The sequence below is a fragment of the Rhinatrema bivittatum genome, chromosome 1 (genome assembly GCF_901001135.1).
Source record: "Rhinatrema bivittatum chromosome 1, aRhiBiv1.1, whole genome shotgun sequence".
NCBI lineage: Eukaryota > Metazoa > Chordata > Amphibia > Gymnophiona > Rhinatrematidae > Rhinatrema > Rhinatrema bivittatum.
In genome coordinates this window covers 327,679,698-327,696,330 of record NC_042615.1, presented here as the reverse complement: position 1 = coordinate 327,696,330, position 16,633 = coordinate 327,679,698, and the positions used below count along the sequence as shown (strand labels likewise).

Here is a 16,633-nt window from a genome sequence, read left to right as displayed (position 1 = left end):
TGAATAAATATGTTAAATATAAGGAATGTTTAAAGCGTGAATAAAAGTAACAGAATCTCCTCAGTCTGTTTTTTCCACGAGCGGGATCGCACGCGGAGCTGTTCTCCTCAGTGTTTAAAGTAAACAATGTCAAAATCAGGGTTTAAACCCTGTCATTGCGGCAAAGTAATGTTGGTCACGGATGGCCATGACCGATGTTACCGATGCCTAGGACGAGATCACAATCGGGAAGATTGTGAATTTTGCTCCAGGATGTCACCTAGAGCACTAAAACAAAGGGCCTACAGGCTTCAGGAGCTTTTTGCCTCAAGGGAACCATTGGAGGCTCATTCATCGCCTGGCCCACTGACTTCGTCAGCTCCTTCAAAAAAGAGAAAATCTTCGTCGGATCATCAATCCTCCACTCTTGGAGGTAAGGAGAGCTCAAAACAGCAAAGGCCAATGGATTCTAGAAAATCCACAGAGCCAGAAGCACCGCAATGGGACTTACTGGCAGTAGAAACCTTGGCGCCAACAACTTCTGCGCCTACGGCGCCGTATGCACACAAACAAGTATCGGTGCACAATACTTTGGCGCCTAGAGATGGATCGGCGCACAATTCTTTTATGCTCACGGCGCCGACGACACTTCCGTGTACAATGCTGAAGAATCCGGCACGCACAACGCAGAAGAATGCTGCGCGCAGAGCAAATACGCACACGGCACCATTGACATCTGCGCGTACGGCGCCGACAACACCTACGTGCTCAACTCTGTTGGAATCTATGTGCGCGGCGCCGAAGACATCGGCGCTGATATCCCTTGCACGCACGAAATCAGAAAGATACACGCACAAGTCTACTTCTGCGCATAAATCTAGATCTGCACATAAATCTTCATCAGTGCACAAATCTATGTTCGCTCATAAATCTAAATCTGCGCATAGTTCTAAATCCGCGCTTAAATCTAAATCTGCGCATAAGAGACAATCTCTCATCTCAGATGCTACAGAATGAGTTGAAACGACGACGTTACCCTTCACGAAGCTCTTCTTCAGCTTCTTCACCATTAACTTCACCTCGTTCAGATATCTCCTTTTCTTTGGGCACTGATACCAAATAAATTACAATAGCACGTAGGAAACGATCACCTTCTTCACATAGAAGTCATACAGACTCGTCGTCTCACTATTATCATAAGCACTCACGACACTCTCACCATAAAAAACTGGCAAAGAGGAGTGCTACATGGGAAATAAGCCCTTTGATTTCTAAATCATCTCATATACCACCTTCCAATACCATCTCACATAGAGAAGTAATACAGGTGGTTTCCTCTGACACTTCTACAGATTCAGAAGATTCGAGGAACATAACGGACAATAAAATTGAAACGACAAAAGGTATCTGATACTTCACCTCAGAATATTCCAATGCACCCTAAGCAGGGGCATCAGCAAACCAGATCATCGTAAAACAATGCCCCCTCATACAGAGAGGCTTTTTATCAATTGTCTCAATCCTTAGCAGGTTTTTATGAAACTCTTCAGTCTTCGTTCAAAATGACTAATATTGCTGATGACAGTTCTCCGGAACACAAAGCACAGCTTACTAGAGAACCGTCAGTGGAACCGCTGACATCTCCCATAACATATCGACCAGCCTCGCCAACTCATACTCAGGATGGATCTTTTGATTCTCCTTCAGTGCAAACATCCCCATCATCATCTACGGGATTCCCATCGGATCCCCAAGAACAACCTCAGGAACCGTACTCCCCTCCGGAAGACCTCACATATCCAAAATTCCTAGAAAAATTGGGTACAATACTGCATCTAGAGGTCCAAAAAGAAACAGACCCTAGGGCAGAAACTCTGGGTCTCCTAAAGATTTTTGATACTCCAGGGGAACCATCTTTCCACCACAAGAACTCCTGCATTCAGTCTTACAGAAGTCCTGGGATGTGCCTTATGCAATTGCAGCCGTTTCCAGGAAAACAGACACAACATTGTGTATGAGGAAAACATCACCGTACACTCTACCACAATTACCTCATACCTCGATAGTGGTGGAATCGGCGAAACAAAGATTTAAGAAAACAAAATCTCATTCCTCATTCCCACCAGGGAAGGACAACAAGTATTTAGATGAGTTCGGCAGAAAGATATATCATAACTCAATGTTGACTACCCAAATTATGCACCATCAATTCTATATGGTACAATACCTATATGAGTGCATACAAGCTATGAAGGGTATGCTTTCCTCTACGGCGGATCATATACCTCCGCCTCTTCATGACATGGAAGAGTGTTCTCGACACCTTTTGAGGTCAATCTACGAAGCACTTGAAACATCATCTAGGCATCAGCAACAGCCATTGCAGCCCGCAGACTAGCATGGTTACATTCAAGTTCAATACGTGAAGATTTGCACGAGAAACTAACAAACCTACCATGTACAGGAGATAATTTGTTTGGAGAAAGATTCCAAGACACAGTAGGTAAACTGAAGGAAGAAGCTTTAGCAGTACAATCATTAACATCACATCCTAATTATTCGACCACACGTCGTTATTGGATCTACTCAAGAAACCATATGCCAGAAGACCCTATAGATCTTGTCAGTCTTTTCGTACACAAACATACCCTTCCTACAAGCGTCCTGCTCCACAACAGAATACCTCAAACCAACGTAGGGGTAAACCACGTGACCAGAGACAACAGGCACAACAGGCGACTTCTGCAGCAAAACCAGCCTTCATCGTTTTAGTTACTCAGCCACCACCACAACATCAAGCTCCACCAGGCAGAATTTGTTCTTGCCTGGAAGCCTGGGAAAGAATAACATCCGATCAATGGGTTTTGGAGATAGTACGCACGGTTACCAACTTCCAATTTGCACAAAACCCATATTGCCTCATCTTTCCACACTCAAGATTCTCAACCCCCAACCACAACTGGGGGAGGAAATTGCTTTGCTTCACAAACAACAAGCAATTCGACAAATTCACCCAGGCTCCAAATCAGCAGCATTTTATTCCCCATACTTCCTCATACCCAAGAAGTCGGATGGCCTTCGTCTCATACTAGACCTAAGGGAATTGAACAAATTTCTCACCAAGGAGAGAAATTCAAAATGTGTATCATTGAAGTCATTCCTTCCTCTCATTCAAACCAACAATTGTATGTGTTCCATCGACCTGAAAGGATGCTTACACACACATTTCCAATCCATCCATCCTCATGGCCGTTACCTATGCTTTTGCTACAGGCAATCAACACTACCACTACAAAGTCTCCCCTTTGGACTATCGGCTGCACCCAGGGTGTTCACCAAATGCATGGTAGGGTGGTGGTGGCTCATCTCAGACAAGGTATAACCATCTTTCCATAGCTGGACGATTGGCTCATAATCGCCTCAACTCCAACATCTTACTAGGTCACCCTCCATCGGTGTGAATACAATGCTTACAGGAATTAGGATTAGTGACTCAATTTCCCAGAAATCCACACCTATAAACCAACACAAACAGTTCCAGTTTCATAGATGCATGCCTGGACAACTATGCTGCAACAGGGGCAATACCTACCAGCGAACAGAATCTCACACTTACGTCACCTATCGATATACCTTGAACCATATTCAGAGACTGTCAGCGAGACAGGTCTGGTAGTACTGGGCCCAGCATGGCGGCCGGCGATTTTCATGGTTCCCCAACACCAGGCTACCACTGAGGGCGCCTGCAATGGGGACTAAATGCCAATGGAAACAAACATTCACAACCATGACGCAGACGGTATCGCTGACCGCCAAAATGAAAAAAGATATAACATGGTGGCTTCTAGACTCCACCCTGTCCAAAGGAGCGTTGTTCAGTCCCCCTCCTCACAACACAGTCCTAACCACGGATGCGTCTCACAAGGGCTGGGTGCACACCTTGAGATTTACGAAACACAAGGGTTATGGACAATCTTGGAGCAGAACCTGCAAATAAATTTATTGGAACTCAGAGCAATTCACAATGCATTACGAGTGTTCCAAGACCACCTGAAAGGACGCAGGGTCATGATCTACATGGACAATCAAGTCACAATGTTTTACATCAACAAACAAGGAGGGTCCGGTTCATGGTCCCTTTGCAAGGAGACCCTGACAATCTTCGAGCATGCTCACCGAAATTGCATACATCTCCAAGCGACTTATCTACAGGAGTTGCAAACACAAGAGGCGGACAAGACTATGTTGCATCTTTCATCCTCACGAATGGGCACTCAATACAGAAATAGCCCAGGACATATTCACGCAGTGGGGGACACCATCAATAGAACTCTTTGCAACAGAGATCAATGCTCAAGTTCCCAAATTCTGCTCAATAAGACCAAGCCAATTCAGGATCGCCTCAAGCTGCCTTCTTCATCCCGTGGACGACAGGCCTCGTGTTCGCCTTTCTCCCATACCACTCATAACAAGGACAATTCAAAGTGCATAGCGGACAAAGCTCAACTGATACTCATAGCCCAGGCCTGGCCGAGGCAAACCATGGTACAGTTCCTTCTCTGGCTATCCATCATGGACCCAATTCGGCTAACCGAATTGCCAGGATCTTCTCTGCCAAGATCAAGGGACGCTTCTACACCCGCTATACTCATCTCTCCACTCAACAGTGTGATTGAGCGGGCTCCTTCTAACAGAACAAGGAGTTCCAACTCGGCACAATTCATCTTGTTGGAATTCAGGGAACTCTCCACAAGGAAAAATTACAGTTATAAATGGAAAGTTACTCTACCTGGTCACCTCCAAAGGTTGTACCACCATTGGACCTGCTCACCTGAGGTTGCTCATGGACTATCTGCATACACTATATGTAGCTGGTCTAGCAACATCATCCATCAGAGTTCATCTCAACGCCATAGGCGCCTATCATATACCAGTTAACAATATCCCTATATCCAATCACCCATTACTGTCTCGTTTCATCAAGAGCTTAACTCACATTCGTCCTCCGGTATCTAAACCTCCAGTTCAATAGAACCTCAACATAGTTCTGGAACAGCTCATGCTTTCCCCATTTGAACCCATGGACTCAGCACACTTTAAATACCTCACATGGAAAGTGGTATTCCTGGTTGCAGTAACATCAGCACGAAGAGTTAGTGAGTTGCAGGCCTTGGTCCATTACCCTCCATATTTGCAATTTCATCACCAGACGGTAGTTCTCCGAACTCACCCATCCTTCCTACCGAAAGTGGTTACTCAATTCCATCTCAATCAGACCATGGAATTACCCACCTTTTCCCTACCCCTTACACAAATGATAGGGAAAAACTACTGCACACACTAGATTGTAAAAGAGCTTTAACACACTACAAAGAAAGAACGAACTCGGACTCCCGTGTTTCGCAACTCTTTGTCTCCTTTGACCCGAAGGCACCTGGATTACCAGTGGCTAAACGCACCATCTCCAGCTGCACAGTACAGTGCATCAAATTCTGCTATGATAAACAGAATTTACAATTACATTCTACTCCTAAAGCTTACCAAGTCAGAGCAGTAGCAACCTCCTTGGCACACCTAAGGAATGTACAACCCATAGACATTTGCAAGGCAGCTACATGGTCATCGCTTCATACCTTCACATCTCACTACTGCCTTGACCAACAAGCAGCCACTGATGCGAAGATAGGGAAAGCAATACTGCAATCTCTATCCTCCTGACCACGGTGACTGCCACACTGTCAAAGATCACGTACAAACATATATATCATAAATGACGTGATCGGGAGCTTGGGACTCCCATGACAGCATGGCTAATTCAGCCCTGCTATCGACGGGAAAAAGCAAGTTTGCTTACCGTAAACGATGTTTCCGTAGATAGCAGGATGAATTAGCCATGCTGACCTACCCTCCTCCCTGGCAGTCACCAAGTCTTGGACTACAATAATGCTTAATCACAGACTGAGGAGATTACGTTACTTTCCTGCGCGGGAACACACGTGAAGCCGCAGAGAGCAAAGCTCTGTTCTCTGCTTTGACAAGCTCTGCCTCCCGGGCCTGATTGACAGATCCCATGACAGCATGGCTAATTCATCCTGCTATCTACGGAAACATCATTTAAGGTAAGCAAACTTGCTTTTCCCACCCAACCAACCCTATTCAGTAGTTAGTTTAAATATTTGTCAGCTTGATTTATGATTTGTTAGCGAGGTGCCATTTAAAGGAATAGTGGCTAGGGCTACACTTGCATGGCAAGACAGCAAGATGGAGGTGTCAAGCACCAGGGATTGGGCCTTGTTGTAGGCACAGCCTCGAATGCGACAGAGGAGGAGCACTTGGTAAGCTGGTTGCATGGCGGCATACTCAGAGCTCCTCCAGAAACATTCTCCCCACCTATTGGGGCTCACAGGAACATTCCATTAGGGGGGTGCGCAAGAATGCTGCTCGTGGCATCTGACCCGTGGGAAAGCGTAGATAGGCACACAGGACTTAGCACCCTAATTAGATTGTCCTGTTAGGGCATCTAATAGTGGCCATTTGCAATCTAATTCAGCGTTTAATGTGTTATTTGTATTCTATGTGGTTATTGTTATGGTAGATATTCCTACATTCAGTGCTAAGTTCAGTTAATAAAGGAGGTGGGGGTGGGGGTGGAAGCCTGAGTGTCCAGCCTGCCTTAGTTAATCCTCTGGCAATGAAACATAGAAACATAGAAATGACGGCAGAAGAAGACCAATCGGCCCATCCAGTCTGCCCAGCAAGCTTCACACTTCTTTTTTTCTCATACTTATCTGTTTCTCTTGGCTCCTAGTAACCTTTGGTTCTATTTCCCTTTCACCCCCACCATTAATGCAGAGAGCAGTGATGGAGCTGCATCCAAGTGAAGTATCAAGCTTGATTAGTTAAGGGTAGTAACCGCCGCAATAAGCAAGCTACATCCATACTTATTTGTTTACCAGACTATGTTATTCAGCCCTTATTGGTTGTTTTTCTTCTCCACTACCGTTGAAGCAGAGAGCTATGCTGGATATGCGTGAAGTATTAGTTTTTCTTCTCCCCTGCTGTTGAAGCAGAGAGCTATGTTGGATATGTATTGAAATTCACTTCACGTATGCATTGAAAGCCACATTATCTATCAACAAATATTGAATAAGCCTAATAATTGGTAATACCTATAGCTTATGAACTCTTCGTTAATTTTACATACTCTTGCCCACCCCTGTTTTTTTTTTTTTTTAATTTGGAGATGGCAGCCCTCCATCCTTCCGCTCCGTGAAGGTGGAACACCAACCACTGGCCACTGGCATCCCGCTCCGTGAATGCCTCTGTGGCTACTGCCGCTCCGTGCAGTGTTTTGCTGCCTCCTCTTTATACACTTCCTCTAGACCTGATGGATCCACCGTGTTTATCCCACGCCCCTTTGAAGTCCTTCACAGTTTTGGACTTCACCACTTCCTCCGGAAGGGCATTCCAGACATCCACCACTCTCTCCGTGAAGAAATATTTCCTGACATTGGTTCTTAGTCTTCCTCCCTGGAGCCTCAGCTCGTGACCGTTCTGCTGATTTTTTTCTGACGGAAAAGGTTTGTCATTGTCTTTGGATCGTTAAAGTTTTTCAAGTATCTGAAGGTCTGAATCATATCACCCCTGCTCCTCCTTTCCTCCAGGGTGTACATATTTAGATTCTTCAATCTCTCTTCGTATGACATCCGATGAAGACCCTCCACCTTTCTGGTCGCTCTTCTCTGTACCGCTTCCATCTTGTCTCTGTCTCTTTGTAGATACGGTCTCCAGAACTGAACACAGTACTCCAGGTGAATGAATTCTAGAACTTAATTGTACATTGAGTGAAAAATAATTTTCTTTGATTTGTTTAAAGGTGCTACTTGCTAACTTCATGGAGTGCCCCCTAGTCCTTCTTTTATCTAAAAGAGTAAATAACTATTTCACATTGACCCATTCCTGTCGTCTCATGATTTTAAAGCCCTCTATCAAATCTCCCCTCAGTCGTCTCTTCTCCAAACTGAAAAGCCCTAACCTCTTTAGCCTTTCCTCATAGGGGAGCCGTTCCATCCCCTTTATCATTTTGGTCACCCTTCTCTGTATCTTCTTTAATGCATCTATAGCTTTTTTGAGATGCAGTGACCAGAACTGCACAAAGTACTCAAGGTGTGGTCTTACCATGAAGCAATACAGAGGGATTACTCACCATTCCCTTCCTAATAAAAAGGAAGGTTTTACGGGCCTTTTTGAACATCTCGGTGGAGATATTGCCTCAGATTAGTTGCAAGACATTACCTGCTCTAAAATGTTCAAAAAGGCCCGTAAAGCCTTCCTTTTTACCAGAGCGTTTGGGAACTTGAAAACACCTCCAGTATCCTTAAAAAAAAAAAAAAAAAAAAAGTTCTACATTGTTAGTAAATATTGTCCATATTGCTTTAATCTCTAATTACATCCGGAGCCATATTTATGTTATGCCAACCTAATTTGTTTTGATTTTACTATGAATGGTTTTATTGTATGTTGCCTTGAGCTAAACTGTACAGAGTGGGTTAAAATCTTAAAAAAAAAAATTAATAATTCCTGACATTCTGTCTTTTTCTTTGCAGATCTAGCACAGAGTATAAAGGAACTACCAAGAAAAAAAAAATCAAGTACAGAATAGATTAGTTTAAATTATGTCCTATAAAATGGCATAATCACAAAGTATTCAGACAATTCAAATTAATTTCAGCCTCTGTAGGTCAAATAGCAGAAGATAGTCAGATTTTGCTAAATAGTAACTTCCATGAAAGAAGATAATTGCAAGGTATGGGGCGCATACAAAAAAAGGTGTTTGTATCAGCCTGAAAAATACTTGGGCTGTGCAGCAAGAACTGCTAGTGAAGTTCTATGAATGACCCCCACATTTCCCAGACATGCCTTGAAATTCAAATTTGTCAGTGTCTTTAATTTTCTGTCAGAGACCGTGGACACCAATATGTGCTTTCCATGCTCCTAAAACATGTAAGATGGGGCCTATGTGCTGTAAGAAGGTTAATAGTCACATGATAGAAACATTCAACTACTTCAAAGGTATAAATGTACAAGAAGCAAACCTTTTTCAGAGGAAAGGAGACTCTTGAAGAAGAGATTACAGTATGAGGCTTCAAGGAAATAGGCTCAGGTGCAACATCTGAAAATATTTTTTGACAGAAAGGATGGTGGATGCAAGGAATAAACCTCCCAGTGGATGTGATGGAGACAAAAGCAGTAACATAATTCAGGAAAGCATGGGGATAAGCACAGAGCAGAGGATTCCTAGTTATAAAGAAGTAAGGGGAATGCCAGATAACAACTATGGTCTATGGCATTGCACCAGGAATGAATTTGGACAGACTAGATTGCTCTTATCTGCTCTCATGTTTTGTGTTTATCTGCCATCCTTGCCCTGTTTAGGCATAGGCAACTGATTCCAGTTCCAAATTTTTAAGGCATCAGAGCATCCTTGCTGCTCCTCCATGCTTTCATCCAGGCCTGCCGCTGCAGCTCACTTGTCTTCTCTAGTTGCATTGGCTCCACAGCAGTAGCAACAATTTAATATTAAAAAAAAAAAAATCTAGGGTGGGGCCTCTTGCAGTCCTTGTGTGCTGTCAGGCCTCTATGGGGGTATTTCCCTTTAAAAATCCACTTATAGTAGTTTCTTTGTGTCAGTCTATGAATGAATGGTTAGCCGCTTGGACATCTACATTTCATATGTAAATTACAAAGTAGGCTTCCTGCTGCTGACTCCTGCCAAGAATGGTAACTTTGATACCGGCACATGGGTCCACATGTACACATGTATGCCATCTTGCACCAAGGGATGCAGCCAGTTTTATAACATGACTTATCCTAAACATTGATAAGACAGAAATCATGCTGGATAGAAAGAACAACCCTCCGCACCTACCACCACTCAAAATAATGAATCAAAAGACAGCAATCTCCCCTCTCACCCATGCCCGCAACCTAGGAATCATAATTGATAAGGAACCACATTGCCGCAAAAATCAAAGACAGATATCACAAACTCATAACCCTACAACATCTAAAACCTTTCCTTTCCCCCAACGGCTTCAGAACAGTCCTCCAACTACTCATCTTCTCCCTGGATTACTGCAACTCCCTGCTATTCAACTTACCTCTCACCACCATCCGACCACTCCAGATCCTTCAAAATACAGCTGGCAGAATACTCACAGAAACTAAAAAGTACGATCACATTACTCCAACTCTCATATCACTACACTGGCTCCCAATAAAATACAGGATAGACTACAAAATACTATCCATAATACACAAAATAATATATGAAAAAGAAACAAACTGGCTAAGTGCATCCATAAAACCCTACTCACCAAACGAAATCTCCGTTCAGCTAACAAAGATCTATTGAAAATTCCACCTGCTCGCCAAAAACATACCTCAACTCAGAAGAGAGCCATATTTATTTATTTATTTATTTATTTACTAATTTTTGCTATACCGATATTCAAGACGAGTCTTATCGTACCGGTTTACATCTAACAAGGGAAAAACCATGTAAAAGTGTGGAGAGAGAAAGTTACATATAACAGGGGCAAAGAACTTGGAACAAGACGGAAATGGGAACTTATTTTAACATAGGGCTAGAATGAAAGTGAAAATAATTTAACTTGAAATAAATTTAGCATAAACAAGGATTTACATCAAGTAGCTTATCGAGAATGTTATGATGAATTGTAATCAAATCTTGAGGATCTCAGAGGAAGACTGTATCAAATAGGTGACTGCATTAAGAGTCAGTATTAGTAGCTTAGTGTTATTTGAGTATTGTCTGATTATGGGTAGGCTTGTTCGAATAGCCAAGTTTTCAGTTTTTTTTCTAAAGGTGAATTGACATTGTTCTTGGCGAAGCTCTGGTTGTAGTGAATTCCATTGAGCTGGTCCGGCTGTAGAGAATACACATTTCTGAATGGAGGGGTGAAGTTTGGATTTGGCGTGGGGTGTATGAAGGGATACTTTATAGACAGATCTGATTGGTCTCGTGGAGGAGTGAAGGTTGAATGGGATTTTGAGCTGGAGTGTGTAATTATGTTGGATGGTTTTGTATATGATGGTCAGAGATTTATACAAGATTCTGAAATTGATGGGGAGCCAATGTAAATTTTTGAGGATGGGTGTGATGTGGTCTCTTCATCTAGCATTGGTAAGGATCCTTGTGGCGGCGTTCTGGAGCATTTGTAACGGTTTACTAGTGGAAGCAGGAAGACCCAGAAGTAATGAGTTACATTAGTCAATTTTTGAGAACAGGATGGCTTGGAGGACTGTGTGGTAGTCGTGAAAGTGAAGGAGAGGTCTGAGCGTTTTAGAACATGTAGCTTATGGAAGCATTCTTTTGTGGTGTTATTTATGAATTTTTTAAAATTAATTTGTGTGTCTATTATGGCACCGAGATCTGTCACTTGGCATACTGATGGAATGTTGAGGTTGCTGATGAGTGGGTCACTGTCATTGGGGGAGATGAAGAGGAGTTCCGTTTTGGAAGTATTTCCTAGTATTTAGGACTAGGTTGAGGCTGGAGAGGAGTCGGTTGATGGAATGGAGGCAGCTGTTCCAGAAGTTGAGGGTTTTGGAGATCGGATCAGTTATGGGGATCAGGATCTGAACGTCATCAACGTAAATGAAATGTGTTAGATTTAGACTTGAGAGGAGCTGGCAGAGGGGTAATAGATATATGTTAAACAGCGTTGGTGAGAGGGAAGATCCCTGTGGTACTCCATGTGAAGAGGAGATGGGGGGTGATACCTTATTATTTATTCTGACCTTGTATTTTCTGTTGCTGAGGAAGGATTTAAACCAGTTGAGGGTGGTACCGGAGATGCTGATGTCTGCAAGACGGTTGATGAGGATGAGATGATTCACGGTGTCAAAAGCTGCTGAGATATCGAGTAAAGCTAATAGGTAGGATTGACCTTTGTCTAGGCCCATTAGGATATTGTCTGTAAGTGAGATCAGAAGTGATTCTGTGTTTAGTAATTTACGGAATCCGAACTGGGAAGGGTAGAGAATCTTGTGAGTGTCTAGGTATTCGGAGAGTTGGTTGTTGACCAGTTTTTCCATTAGCTTAGCGATGAAAGGAAGATTGGCGATGGGGCGAAAGTTAGCAGGGTTAGCTGGATCCAAGTTGGGTTTCTTTAGTAGAGGTTTGAGTGTGGCGAGTTTCAGAAGGTCGGGGACAGTTCCTTGGGAAAGGGAGTAGTTTATTATATCCGCCAGGGGTTTGGAGATTGTGTTGGGGATGGTCAGTAGGAGTTTAGTCGGTATGTGGTCATATGGGTGAGAGGAAGGCTTCATGTTCTTGAGGATGGATTCTATTTCTAGGGATGACGTGGGTTCGAAGGAGTCGAAAGTGGGATTGTGAGTAGTGGGGGGGGGGTTGTATAGGGGCAGAGGTTGGTTATTCAAGGGGATCAGGGGGGCCAGTAAGTTCGGGATTTTCTTCTCAAAGAACATTGCTAGTTCTATGGATTTATTTTGAGCTTCATCATCAGGGATGGTTGGGGGAGTGGGTTTAGGAAGTACTGAGACATGTGAAAACAAGGCCTTAGCGTCAAAGAGAAAGTTGTGGATTTTATTGGCGTAGAAATCTTTTTTTGTGTGTAGTATGGTGTTTCTGTAGTAGTTCATGGAGGCTTTGTAGGCTGATTGTGAGGCAGGGGTGGGGTCTTTACGCCATCGTTGTTCTTTGTGGCGTAGCTCTTGTTTAAGGTTTTTTAGTTCTAGAGTGAACCAAGGTTTTTTGTTTTGATGGGCAGGGTTAATTTCCTTTGATGACAAGGGACAAACTTTATTAGCTACGGAATTGGTGATGTTATGCCAAGAGGTCATGGCGGAGTCTGTGTTGGTGAGGTCAATGTTTTGTAGGTTTGTAGAGAGGTGGGAATTCACGTTGTCCATGGAGCAGGTTTTTCTGAAGTGGATATTCGTTTTGGGGAATGGTGGGGTCGGTGGTTTCATTATTGAGAGTTCGGTGGTGATTATCGCGTGGTCAGACCAAGGGATCGGAGTACAGGAGGGAGGAGTAGTAGTCGAGATGTTTTCATTTATGAAAATAAGGTCCAAAGTGTGGCCCGCTTTATGGGTGGGTTTGTTTATGATTTGATTGAAACCCATGGCCATGAGGGAGGAAAGAAAGGCTTCGCAGTTAGGGGTTAGTGGGATCGAGTCTGCATGGATGTTGAAATCCCCAAGAATAATAGCAGGAGAGTCTGAGTTGATGTGTTTTGCTATGATTTCAACCAGCGGAGAAGGGTCTGCTTCTAGGAGCCCTGGGGGGGCGTAAATTAGGCAGATTTGAAGATGTTTAGATTTGAACAGGCCGATCTCTATTTTGGAGGCTGATTTCAGAGTTTGAGGAATTAATCTGAGCTCTTTTTTTTGCCACTAATAGCAAACCACCCCCTCTTTTTTTAAGCCTGGGTATAGAGAAAATATCAAAGAGTTGAATTGGCAGTTGGTTGGTAAGCGCTATGTCTGTGTTTTCAACCAAGTTTCGGTGAGGGCACAGATGTCAGGTTGAGAATCCAAAAGGTAGTCATTAAGGATGTGCGTTTTCTTGGTGAGGGATTGTGTGTTGAGAAGCGTTAGCGAGATTAAGGAGAGACCAAGGAACTGGGGGAGGGGGGAGGTCATGATAGGAATTAGTGATCTCTTAAGAAGCTGATGAGTAGAGGTAGGAGTTGCTGGTTTTCTTCTATTATGGTAAAGGTGGGTAATGATAGGTATGGGGTATGTTTGCATCTTATTAGGTTTAATTATTGGATAGTCAGGGTTCAGATGCGGATGGTTGTTACTCGGTGAGGATGAGGAGACGATTCCTTGTATGAGTAGTGAAGAGAGGAGAAGGGATACGAGAGGGCTGTTGCACTCAGGGCTGCATGAAGGGGCGCACAAAGGGGCTGGCCCCTTTGTCGCGCTCCTTAGGCATGTGACGCCGGCGCTCGGCGCCAGAGGCGTGCTCCAGTCCTTTAAATAGTGGTCAGGTCCCTCGTCGCTGCCTGGAGCGCGTTGGTGGGTGGGGTCTTAGGCCACACGGGCAGGCTGCACTTCCTGGGCTTTGGGCGAGTCCGGAGGTGCAGGACGGAAGGAAGGCAGACTCCACCGGGCAGTGGTGGGGCGAAGGGAGACGGTCCGGCTGGCGACCAGAGGCCCTCTGAGGGGACGGATTAGGTAGGACTGGGGCTGCCTGGGGGCAGGGTGGGCGGGTTGCTTGCAGGCTTTCCCGGCAGGTCCGGGAGGAATTGGCCACGTCTGAAGGCCTACCTTAGGTAGGGAAATCAGGGTCCTGCGTCCTCGGGATGGCGGCGGCGGCGAGTTCCGGCGGCAGTGAGATCCTGCAGGATCCCTAGGAAGCCCCGAATTCTGGAACACCCTCCCAACCGAACAGAGAACACAGCAAAATTTAAAAACCTTCAAAAAAGAACTAAAAACTTGGATGTTCACCAAAGCCTATCAAAACACCCAATGACTCTATGTTATAACTTCCCTTCCTACCGGCCCATATAAACATGTAGAACCAATCCAAAGTACGTAATTTAACCTATACAGTTTAACAACCGAACTATGTTTATAACGCCTACGTGAATTTTTTGAACACTCAAAACTTTGTAAACCGTTGTGATGGCGAAACCGAATGACGGTATATAAAACTCAATAAATAAACAAAAATAAATAAATAACATATGCACATATATGCATGCATGGTATAAAATAGGCTGTATGCACGTACATGTGCACACAGTTTTATATAGACGAGCACATGTGCATGCAAATGCTGCCTCTACCGCATAAGTGGAGGAATTTTACTAGACACACACGCTGATGCAATTACCAGTTTCCCTGGTTCATTTTTAGTTCTCCCAGGTAAAGGGTAGGATTTCCTAAACCGCCTAGTTAATTAGCCGCCCTTTTTACCCTATTAGCCCCTACTCTTAAAACCCTGCTGACTGGCACAGGTTTTTTTAGTTTTAGTACTTACATGACATTTATAGCAGAAATAAAGTTATGTGGTAGGGGACGTGATGCATGCTTGTGTTCATAAGTATTTACTCGCTGGTTTCATTCATTAAACCTGGAATGTCAGTGCTCCTTCCAGACCATGGCCATGTCCCACCCCATTTTCTGGAAAAAATATTTGTGCACATACCAGGAGGTATGTGGGTACATGGGTGCCTTTTAAAATCTCCTTGACGCACACTGGCTCGACTTCTGTGCATATCTTCTGGCTTTGGCATGCACTGGGCTTTAAAAATTCACCCCAAAGTGTGTGAAATACATATGTTTGTTCTTCAACATTCATAGGACAGTTTCCTAACTTACCGCATCACTCTTCAAAATGCGTTATGGCGTTAACTCACGCGTTAAGGCGTTTTTGCATGCGTAAAATGCCTTAACACATGCGATAAGCACAATAATGCATAGCACGATGCAAATTTTTAAAAGAGGAGGGATTGGGGAGGAGTCGGGGGTGGGACGTCCAAAAAAGTGAGTTGGCTTCGTAAAGTATGAAGCCATAACGACGAAAATAACTATATCTTTTTCAGTAGTGTTAAGCTGTGCGATATTATCCATTATGCCCATAACGCAATTTGCGATTTTTTTCACAAATTCCATTTTGGGTATTTTTAGGCTGGGGAAGGGCCTAAGATGTGGGCGGAGAATGGGGGAAGGGCCTGAGATGAGGGGGGGGGGGAGAGGGAGAGAGAGAGAGTGAGAGAGCACCTCTGGCGGTGGCACTATAGTAAGCAGCTATTTATGCTACTATAGGAGGCCCACCTAGTAACTCTGTGAGGTTTAGGTAGTAGTGTAGGGGTTAGGGGCTACTTTTACATGCAGAGTGAGATGTACAAATAGAACAGATCACTCTTGTAAAGATTTGATGACCTTCGGAGTGAGGAAACTCACACAAAGATGAAATTTGTACAGTGTTTTCTCTCAACCCAGCTTGATGTTTCCCAGGTAGAGAGTCCATCAAGCTAGGTTGAGAGAATACTGTACAAATCTCATCATTGTATGAGTTTCCTCACTCCGAAGGTCATCAAATCTTCACAAGAGTGTACTATTCTGTTCGTATGTCTCATCTGCATGTAAAATTGGCCCTTAACCCCTACAATACTACCTAAACCTCACTTCGAGTTACTATGTGGGCCTCCTATAGAGTTATAAATAGCTAACTACTACAAAGACCTTGCAGATAGTGTCTCTCACTCTCTCACACTCTCTCTCTCACTCACACAAAGCATACAAATAACTCTGCCTAGAGGGAAAGTGATCATGCAGCCTGAAATTAGGCAGATAATGGATTCTTGTTTGGGCATAGAGGTCTAGCTATGAGAAAATAAAGGTGGTTTAGTCATCTTACCTGAAATTTGCTATGTCTACAAGCCATTTGATCCAATTATGTTTATTTGCCAAGCAATGTAAATATCTGTCTCTTAGAAATTTCTGTAAGTCCTGAATTTCATTGAACTAATCTTTTAATGTATAAAGATATCCTGTGGTTATGTAATTATTCATTGAAAAACACCTATTAAAGTCATACTTAAAGCTTCTTTGAAATTATTAATGCTCTCTTAAAAACAAACAGAGAAAAACA

At 43.6% G+C, this 16,633-nt stretch overlaps 1 protein-coding gene across 1 annotated transcript in view; it reads left to right on the top strand.

The window, feature by feature from the left end:
• Nucleotides 1-16,633, top strand: part of CCSER1 (coiled-coil serine rich protein 1) — a 1,237,581-nt gene that overhangs the window by 606,709 nt on the left and 614,239 nt on the right.